The sequence below is a fragment of the Rhineura floridana genome, chromosome 1, assembly GCF_030035675.1.
Source record: "Rhineura floridana isolate rRhiFlo1 chromosome 1, rRhiFlo1.hap2, whole genome shotgun sequence".
Lineage (NCBI taxonomy): Eukaryota > Metazoa > Chordata > Lepidosauria > Squamata > Rhineuridae > Rhineura > Rhineura floridana.
The window spans coordinates 281841317-281850559 of record NC_084480.1 but is presented as its reverse complement, the minus strand read 5'-3'; the positions used below and the strand labels follow the sequence as shown (position 1 = coordinate 281850559).

At 42.1% G+C, this 9243-nt stretch overlaps 1 protein-coding gene across 7 annotated transcripts in view; it reads left to right on the top strand.

Annotated features, from left to right (window-relative positions):
* The window catches only part of RUNX1T1 (RUNX1 partner transcriptional co-repressor 1), a 228537-nt gene that overhangs the window by 159804 nt on the left and 59490 nt on the right, over positions 1-9243 (top strand). The gene's annotated exons all lie outside the window — the stretch shown is intronic.

Here is a 9243-nt window from a genome sequence, read left to right as displayed (position 1 = left end):
TTGAGGTAGCCCTTTCTTTAAATAGATCAATATACGATGTACAAATAGAACTGGCTCTACCATTGGGCAGAGTGACATCTCAGACAGCAGAGGCAGGGGACAGGGAGCAGTGGCAAAGTGTTAAGAGGACAGAACTGTGTGTCACATAGCTGTGCCTCTTAAGCTAGCCTGCTCCCCTCAGGTGCAGTGTAGGATATTGTCACATGATCAGTGTTGAGTTACCTGCTACCCCTGTCAGCTTCAGTATGTAGAAAGGGGAGAGCGCTATCTTGTCTAGGCAGCAAAATGACTTGGGCTGGCCCTGTAGATAAAAAATGATCTGTACAAGAGAAAACAAATTGCCTTATTGGGCCAGTAGATCTCCGGGATCTCAGGCTGAGATCTTTTCATAGGGTGGTATTCAATGCTACTCCTAGTCCTACTCAGAGTAGACCCATTGACATTACTAACTTAGGTTCGTTAATTTTAACAGGTCTGCTCTGAATAGTACTTAGTTGAATACAACCCATAATGCCTGAGAGCCTCCAACTGCAGATACCAGGAACTGCATGTGGAACTTTTTAAAATGCAAATGTTATGTTTGTTTATAGCTACACGTGTGCACTCACCCAGGGTTGTTTCCTTTGGAAGGAAATCACAGGAGGCTTATGGTGTTTTGTAATATTTGCATTCATTTACAAATGTACAGATTGAGCATACAGTGTAGGTTTGCAGCATTAACACTCCATCAGATACTGCTCCCCCGTTAGTTTTTTAGGGGAGCATCCAATGCCATAGGATTCTTTCTGAGACAGCTAGGCTCTCTGTCTGTCTGTCTGTCTTGGTCCCAGTCTGAACTTCTCGCCATTCACACACAAACAGAATTAACACATTCCCCAGCTGAGTGGAGGGACGGAAAAGGTGATCCCTTTCCCCCAAATATTCTGTTATTCTGGAAGGGTCTGCAAGCATTAGCAATTATGGTAACAAATCACCTCCATTTGCCTATCCATAACTAAACCAGATCTGTTTGGCAGGTTTGACCATGCAAGTTGTCCTCCTGTTGCCAAGATCCCAACTTTACAACCATAGAATTACTGAGTTGTGTGTGTGTGTCTGTGTCTGTGTGTGGGGGAATCCTTGAGTGATAATTCAGACTAACCCCCCATCTCGTTACTGGCTCCCAAAACAGCTTACAATAAAATGCACACAGTTTTCTGGCCCCTGAAGCTGATGATAGAGTAATCCAGGTTCTTGCCACCAGTGGGTGGGGGATGAAATAACTGCAGATGGTCTCAGTCTGGCTAATGGTACAAATGCCAGCCCACAGACACATGTCCTCTGTTGATCTGCAGAGTCTTCTCTGATAACACCATCCAGATTCCAGGCTTCTACTCTGTATTCATAGCCACTCTTTTGATCCCACAGTTTTCTTTTGCAAATTGAACACTCCTTTTAAGAAAGTCAAAACTTGTTCAAAAACTGAAGACAAAGCATAGCCAGGGTTTGAGACCCAGAACACAAAATAACTCATTTGAATCACCAGGTTACTGGCCAACAAACACCCAGAATGCTGGTCAATTAATATCCTGAAACCACATCTAAATAAATTCACTCCCCCAATCTCTCTCCCTCTCGTTCTTTTTCCAGGACTACCATCACCTGCCTACACACACGCACGCGCACACACACACACACTATATATATATACCCCCTCCAAGCCCATCCATTTGCAAGCATTCACCTAATTCATCTACCATTCCTCTTTCCTGTGGCCCCATCTGTTCTCTTTTTGCTCCACCAAAGCCCTGTCCATCCCATTTTCTGCCCTCCCTACTCCATGGTTCTGATCTCTCCCCTTTTCTGGACCCTTTCATGTGTTGTCTTTTTGGGACCCCAAATACTTTATCTGCTTCATTTTCTCTCCTCCTCCTCCTCCTTGCTTTATTTATTCTTTCTTTCCTCGTCCTTCTCTTTTTCCCCCAACAAACTTCAAGGCCTGCTGCCATCCAATCAGAATGGAAGTGGGCATGTGCAGCGAAGGCTTAACAAGGAACTGTAAACAGCTGGAGGGGCAGCACAGGGAGGTCATTGTAATTTCTTGATTGATTGATTGATTGATTGATTGATATATAGATAAACAGATACAATAGGGAAGTTATAGCCTAGCAAGCAGCATGGCAGCCCTTTGGAGGTGCACTGGCATATTTGATATAATCCCACCTGCTGTTTTCTCTCATATGCGAGTGCTATAATGACATCCCATTGTATTGAGATGGGATGATTTTGTTGGCAGAGATTGCTGCAGAAAGTAGGGATTTTGATATTGTTGGAAATGTACTTGATTTTATAGTTGGAAGAGGTCAGGATAGAAATCCAGTTGAAATAAATTAACTAAGTTATGCTTGAATGCAACAGAATGTTCCATTATAAGTAATCAGTAGAGAACTCTGCTATTGCATGATAAGCCTGAAGGCACAATTTGCCTCTATACATTTAGGAATATAATGGAGTTTTGTTCATGGGTACTAGCCAACAAATTGTTTATTTTGTTGCATGCTCATTTAAAGTAACTAGCAGATCATTTTGATTCCAAATATGACTGTCACTTCTTCTGTTTGTGTTCTTTTTGTCTAAGAAAATGTTCAGTATTGGACAGGAGAGTGGAAGACAGTTTGTATTCTGGTTTATCTGTCAGAAAATGTACTGATTGTGAATGCCTAGCATACTTCTTGGATGAAAACCTGACCCTGTGTATAATAAGAGTAGAAACGCGCTCACAGTTCTGCCGGTTCCAGTGCATCTCCACCTCTCTCTTCTGAAAACAGGGGCACAGGATGCTAGTCAAGCCCTGCCCCTTTTTATTGTAAAACCTGGTGGGGGCAACTTGAGTGCACTTTTTTAAAAAAAATCAGCTTCAAAGAGATTTTGTACCTGATTGGCAGATCAACCCATTCCCCCTGCAGGTATGGCTAATGGAGATGATTTGATCTAGAGATTATTTTGTTTGTAGCGTAAGTGCTTTCACCATTGACTTTTGCAGCAGCATTATTTGTGCCTTAAGGTTATTTATTTATTTACTTACTTATGTATATTTGATTTATATCCCGCTCTTCCTCCCAGCAGGAGCCCAGGGCGGCAAACAAAAGCACTAAAAACACTCTAAACCATCATAAAAACAGACTTTAAAATACATTAAAACAAATCAACTTTGAAAAAAATTTCAAAGCTTTGAAGAAATCTTTAAAAAAAGGGTAAAAAACACATTGTTTTAAAAAAAGTTTTAAAACACATTAAAAACAATTGCAACACAGAAGCAGACTGGGATAAGATCTCAACTTAAAAGGCTTGCTGAAAGAGGAAGGTCTTCAATAGGCACTGAAAAGATAACAGAGATGGCACCTCTCTAATATTTAAGAGAAGTTCCACAGGGTAGGTGCTGCCACACTAAAGGTCCATTTCCTATTGTGCAGAACAGACCTCCTGATAAGATGGTATCTGCAGGAGGCCCTCACCTGCAGAGCACAGTGATCAACTGGGTATATAAGTGGTAAGATGGTCTTTCAGGTATCCTGGTCCCAAGCTGTATAGGGCTTTGTACACCAAAACTAGAACCTTGAACTTGGCCCAGTAAGAAATGGATGGCCAATGCAATTCTTTCAGCAGCAGGGTGGCATGTTGGTGATACCCTGCCCCAGTGAGCCTTCTTGCAGCCGCATTTTGCACCAGCTGCAGCTTCCGGACCAACCTCAAGGGCAGCCCCACATAGAGTGCATTACAGTAATCCAGCTTGGAGGTTACCAGTGCGCGGACAACAGTGGTCAGGCTATCCCAGTCCAGAAATGGCCACAGCTGTCTTACCAGCCGAAGCTGGTAAAGGCACTCCTAGTCACTGAGGTCACCTGGGCCTCTAGCGACAAAGGTGGATCTAGGAGCACCCCAGACTATGGACCTGCTTTTCAGAGGGAGTATGACCCCATCCAAAGCAGGCAACTGATCAATTATCTGAACTCGGGAACCATCAACCCACAGCGCCTGCATCTTGCTAGGATTCAGACTCAGTTTATTGGCCCTCATCCAGCCCACCACCAAATCCAGGCAGCGGTCCAGGGCTTGCACGGCCTCTCCCGATTCAGATGTTACAGAGAAATAGAACTGGGTATCGTCAGCGTACTGCTGACACCTCATCCCAAATCTCCTGATGACTGCTCCCAAGGGCTTCATACAGATGTTAAACAGCATGGGGGACAAGATGGTACCCTGCGACACCCCACAACACAACTGCCACAGGGCCGATAGACAATCACCCAATGCTATTATCTGACAACGACCCTGGAGATAGGATTGGAATCACTGTGAAACAGTGCCTCCAATACCCATCTCACCAAGTCAGCCCAGAATGATACCATAGTCAATGGTATCAAAAGCCACTGAGAGATCAAGTAAGAGTAACAGGGTCGCATTCCCCCTGTCCTTCTCCTGATAAAGGTCATCCATCAGGACGACTAAGGCTGATTCAGTCCCATAACCAGGCCTGAACCCAGACTGGAATGGGTCAAGATAATCTGTTTCATCCAAGAGTACTTGCAATTGCTGCACCACAACCCTCTCAATCACCTTCTCTAAGAAGGGGGTATTTGCGACCGGTCGGTAATTGTTGTGGACGAATGGGTCCAAGGTGGGCTTTTCAGGAGCGGTTGGAACACCACCTCTTTCAGGGTGGTTGGAACCACTCCCTCCCTCAATGATGCCTTGACCACACCCTGGATCCATTTGGTCAAACCCCCTCAGCCAGAAGGGCAAGGGCAAGGGTCAAGAGGACACATTGCTGGTCTCATCATCACAAGCACCTTATCTTTGTTATCAGGCCGCATCAACTGAAACCATTCCCAAGAAGTTGCAGCACTGGACACCTCATTGAGGACTACAGTAGATTTGGATAGGGCATCAAGACTGCTACGGAGGCAAGCAACTTTACCCTCAAAGTGCCTTGTAAACAATTCACAGTTGGCCTCCGAAGGGTCTAAGAGTTGATGTCCTGGAGTTGATGTCAACAGACCCCTTACAATGTGGAAAAGCTCCACTGGACGGCTACTTGAGGATGCGATGGAGGCAGAGAAGTGGCCCTTCTTTGCCGCCCTCACTGCCACACAGTAGGCACGGTTATGATGTTTTACTCATGCCTGATCAGCCTCACAGCACGTCTTTTGCCACTTGCACTCTAGCTATCGTCCATCCTGTTTCATTGCCCTTAGCTCATGAAGGTGCAAACCAGGCTCCACAATGCTGGAGAGGGCACTCAGAGCCCCCTGAGCATTGCTTTACTGCCATGTGGACACTGCGGGATCTGACAGCATAAACAAAGGAGGAGCTACCCCACTCCATCCCAAGGGCCTTGATCCAAGTAGATATCCACCTGGTAAAATGAACTTAGTAAAATGAACACTATAAAAAAATTAAAATGCTGTACTACACAATACATTGAAATAAGTCCATATTTGCTTAACCTATGGCCATACTTCCCTGAACATGCCCAATCTCATCTGATCTCAGAAACTAAGCAGCTTCGTGCTTTGTTAGTACTTGGATCAGAGACCGCCTGGGAATACCAAGTGCTGTAGGCTTATAGGAAGGCATTGGTAAATCACCTCTGAATACCTCTTACCATGAAAACCCTATGAATCTATATATAAAAAAATATTCATAGGGTAGCCATAAGTCGTAATCAACTTGAAGGCATATAACAACAACAAAATTTGCTTAATTTCAGTTATTAAATGCAGCCTTCATCAAAAGGTTTTTCCAATAAATTCAGTAAATACTGAAGCTAAGGCTTCATTTGAGATTCCTGGGGAATTTTGATGTAATGGGGCAACCACTGAGAATGCTTCCTTGTGAGTTTCTCTTGTGGCAATGTTCTCATAATGGTACATGGGATTACCATCAGATCTTATTTTAGGTTTTGTTTTATTTTGCAAAGTATGAAAGCAGGGGGCATGATTCAGTCTACTGTGATGCATTGTCCACACATGGAGGATTCCTATAGGTTCAAAAGAGTTGTCCCCCACCACCCATATCCCTACCCAGCTTGCTGGATTATGTGTAATTTGCTCTGAAATGAAGGGGAGAACTAGATAGGGATGCGGGAGATGTGCAAACACCTAACTTTCCTCCTAACACCTCGGCGCTGCCTACGATGAAGCAATGCATGTAAGTGTGGCAAACAGGAAACATGACTTTATTGAGCCTACCAGAATTCTATGTGATCTATTGTTCCAGCAGCGGGCTAGATCATGCTCTAGGATTTATTTTATTTTTCCATCTATAGAAGATTGCATTTTATTCCTTGGCTCAATATGCCTTTAAGGTTAAGCCGCACTTCTTTCCCTTATGTTTTTAATTTTCCTTGTTCTTACGACTAGCAGTTTCCGGCTTATTTTTTGTGACCGCAGTTTATTCTGTGATTTTTTAAAGCACTGTCCTATGACTCTTTTTGGATAAGCATGCATCAAAAGAGAAGGAAATGAAGTTCAGATATCTGAGCAATATTTGCCACGGGCGCATGGAACAGCTAGAAGGAAAACTGCTTTTATTTAATCAACAGCAGTTATAGGTAATTTAATTGCTGATGCATACCTTTTAAACTGCACTCAGTATAGGTGGTCCAGTTAAATATTTGACATTATACAGTCACTGTCTTCTGTATGGTCAAGACAGAATGGTAATAGGATTCCACTGCATGCTAAGACTGGATTACTTAGTAAAAGAAGCAGGGGACATCCTCATGGTTGCAGAGTCAATTAGGTCTTGCCATTGCCCAAGAAGTTACAGTATCTATGCCACAAACTTATAGGTGGAAGATAATCCTGTTGAAGTCTGAAGATTTATAACTATGTTGAGATTTGAGAATCCATTTCAGTCAACCATACCAAACCGTCCTTTAGGGACAAAAGTTGTTGAACAAAAGAAGCTGTAATAATTTGGCTAATTTAAATAAGGGCATCAAAATGGTTCACCTCCTTTTCCATGATAGTGCGTACCTTGCCCCATAGTTCTGTGTGTTTATTTCTTTGTTTAATGTATTTTTCATTTATTATAGGCACTGAACATAAATTACAGTTTGATCTTTAATTTTTGCATCCACACATTGCTCTGTTCCTGAGTGAGGGCGTTTTGAGTCTGTCACAAAGTCTTTTTAGCATTGTTGTTGTTGTTATGTGCCTTCAAGTCAATTACGACTTACTGAGACCCTATGAATCAGTGGCCTCCAGTAGCATCTGTTGTGAACTACCCTGTTCAAATCTTGTAAGTTCAGGTCTGTGGCTTCCTTAATGGAATCAATCCATCTCTTGTTTGGCCTTCCTCTTTTTGTACTCCCTTCTGATTTTCCCAGCATTATTGTCTTTTCTAGCAAATCGTGTCTTCTCATTATGTGTCCAAAGTATGATAACCTAAGTTTCATCATTTTAGCTTCTAGTGATATTTCTGGTTTAATTTCTTCTGACACCCAATTATTTGTCTTTTTCACAGTCCATGGTATGCACAAAGTTCTCATCCAACACCACATTTCAAATGAGTTGATTTTTCTCTTACCCGTTTTTTTCACTGTCCAACTTTCACATCCATACACAGAGATCAGGAATACCATGGTCTGAATGATCCTGACTTTAGTGTTCAGTGATACATCTTTGCACTTGAGGACCTTTTCTAGTTCTCTCATAGCTGCCCTCCCCAGTCCTAGCCTTCTTCTGATTTCTTGACTATTGTCTCCAATTTGGTTAATGGCTGTGCCAAGGTATTGATAATCCTTGACAAGTTCAATGTCCTCGTTGTCAACTTTAAAGTTACATAAATCTTCTGTTGTCACTACTTTAGCCTTCTTGACGTTCAGCTGCAGTCCTGCTTTTGTGCTTTCCTCTTTAACTTTTATCAGCATTTGTTTCAAATCATTAGTGGTTTCTGTTATTGTTTTCATATCTTAAATTGATATTTCTCCCTCCAATTTTCACACCGCCTTCATCTTGGTCCAATCCCACTTTCCGTATAATATGTTCTGTGTATCGATTAAACAAGTAGGGTGATAAAATACAACTCTGTCTCACACCCTTTCCGATGGGGAACCAATTGGTTTCTCCATATTTTGTCCTTACAGTAGCCTCTTGTCCAGAGTATAAGTTGCGCATCAGGACAATCAGATGTTGTGGCATCCCCATTTCTTTTAAGGCATTCCATCGTTTTTCATGATCTACACAATCAAAGGCTTTGCTGTAATCTATAAAGCACAGGTTGATATCCTTCTGAAATTCCTTGCTCTTTTCCATTATCCAACGTATGTTTGCAATATGATCTCTGGTGCCTCTTCCCTTTCTAAATCCAGCTTGGATGTCTGGCATTTCTCGCTCATATATGGTAAGGGCCTTTGTTATAGAGGGGGCCAATATAGGTTGTGCTGTGTGCATGTTGATGCTAGAGAGTCTCTTATAAAGTTGTTTGTATTTGTTCATGCTGTTCATTCTAATCTTCCTGTGCACATAACACATGCAGACTTTGATACCTTACCAACTTTCTTAGCACAGAGGTAAACTTGTTACCTGGTGTTTGAGATGGCCTAGTCTAATTAGGGGCTGTGTTGTAGAATAAACCCACAATATAATGTCAGATGCTGGACAGTTTTATGTCTCCAATTGGCAGTAGCAATGGAAGAGGTCTGCACTGACTTTGATCCATGAGTGCAAGAGTTAGGAGAAGGCTGCTTGCTGTACACCATTACAGTGCAGTGGGGTTTAGGGATGGACAAATCTGTCATTTTCAGTTTCTCTCTCTTAAGTTTGAGTTCTCCACATTACTACATCAGTTTGCATTTTAAAAAAGCTCCTCATACAGACTGATCAGCATTTCAGTGTGCATTTCTCCTAATATACACATTTTTATGTGTATGGTATTAATATACCATTTTACAAACAATTTCCCCCTAGTTTTAATGCATTTTACATGTGATTTTCACTAATATATGTACACTTTCCCCAATGAACTATAATGTGTATACGCATTAGGTGGTTGAAGGACTGCACCATAAAATTCAGAGAAGTACAAGTTTCAAAGGATAAATGCAATTTGGTTCACATATTGTTTCAGGAAGTACAATTTAGGTAGTTTGCATTAAAATGCAAACTCAACTAAATTTCTGCCCATACCTGTTTGGGGTTATGTTACAGGATGAGAAACATGGTGCATTAATAAGTTACAGGCTGCAGTATATACACC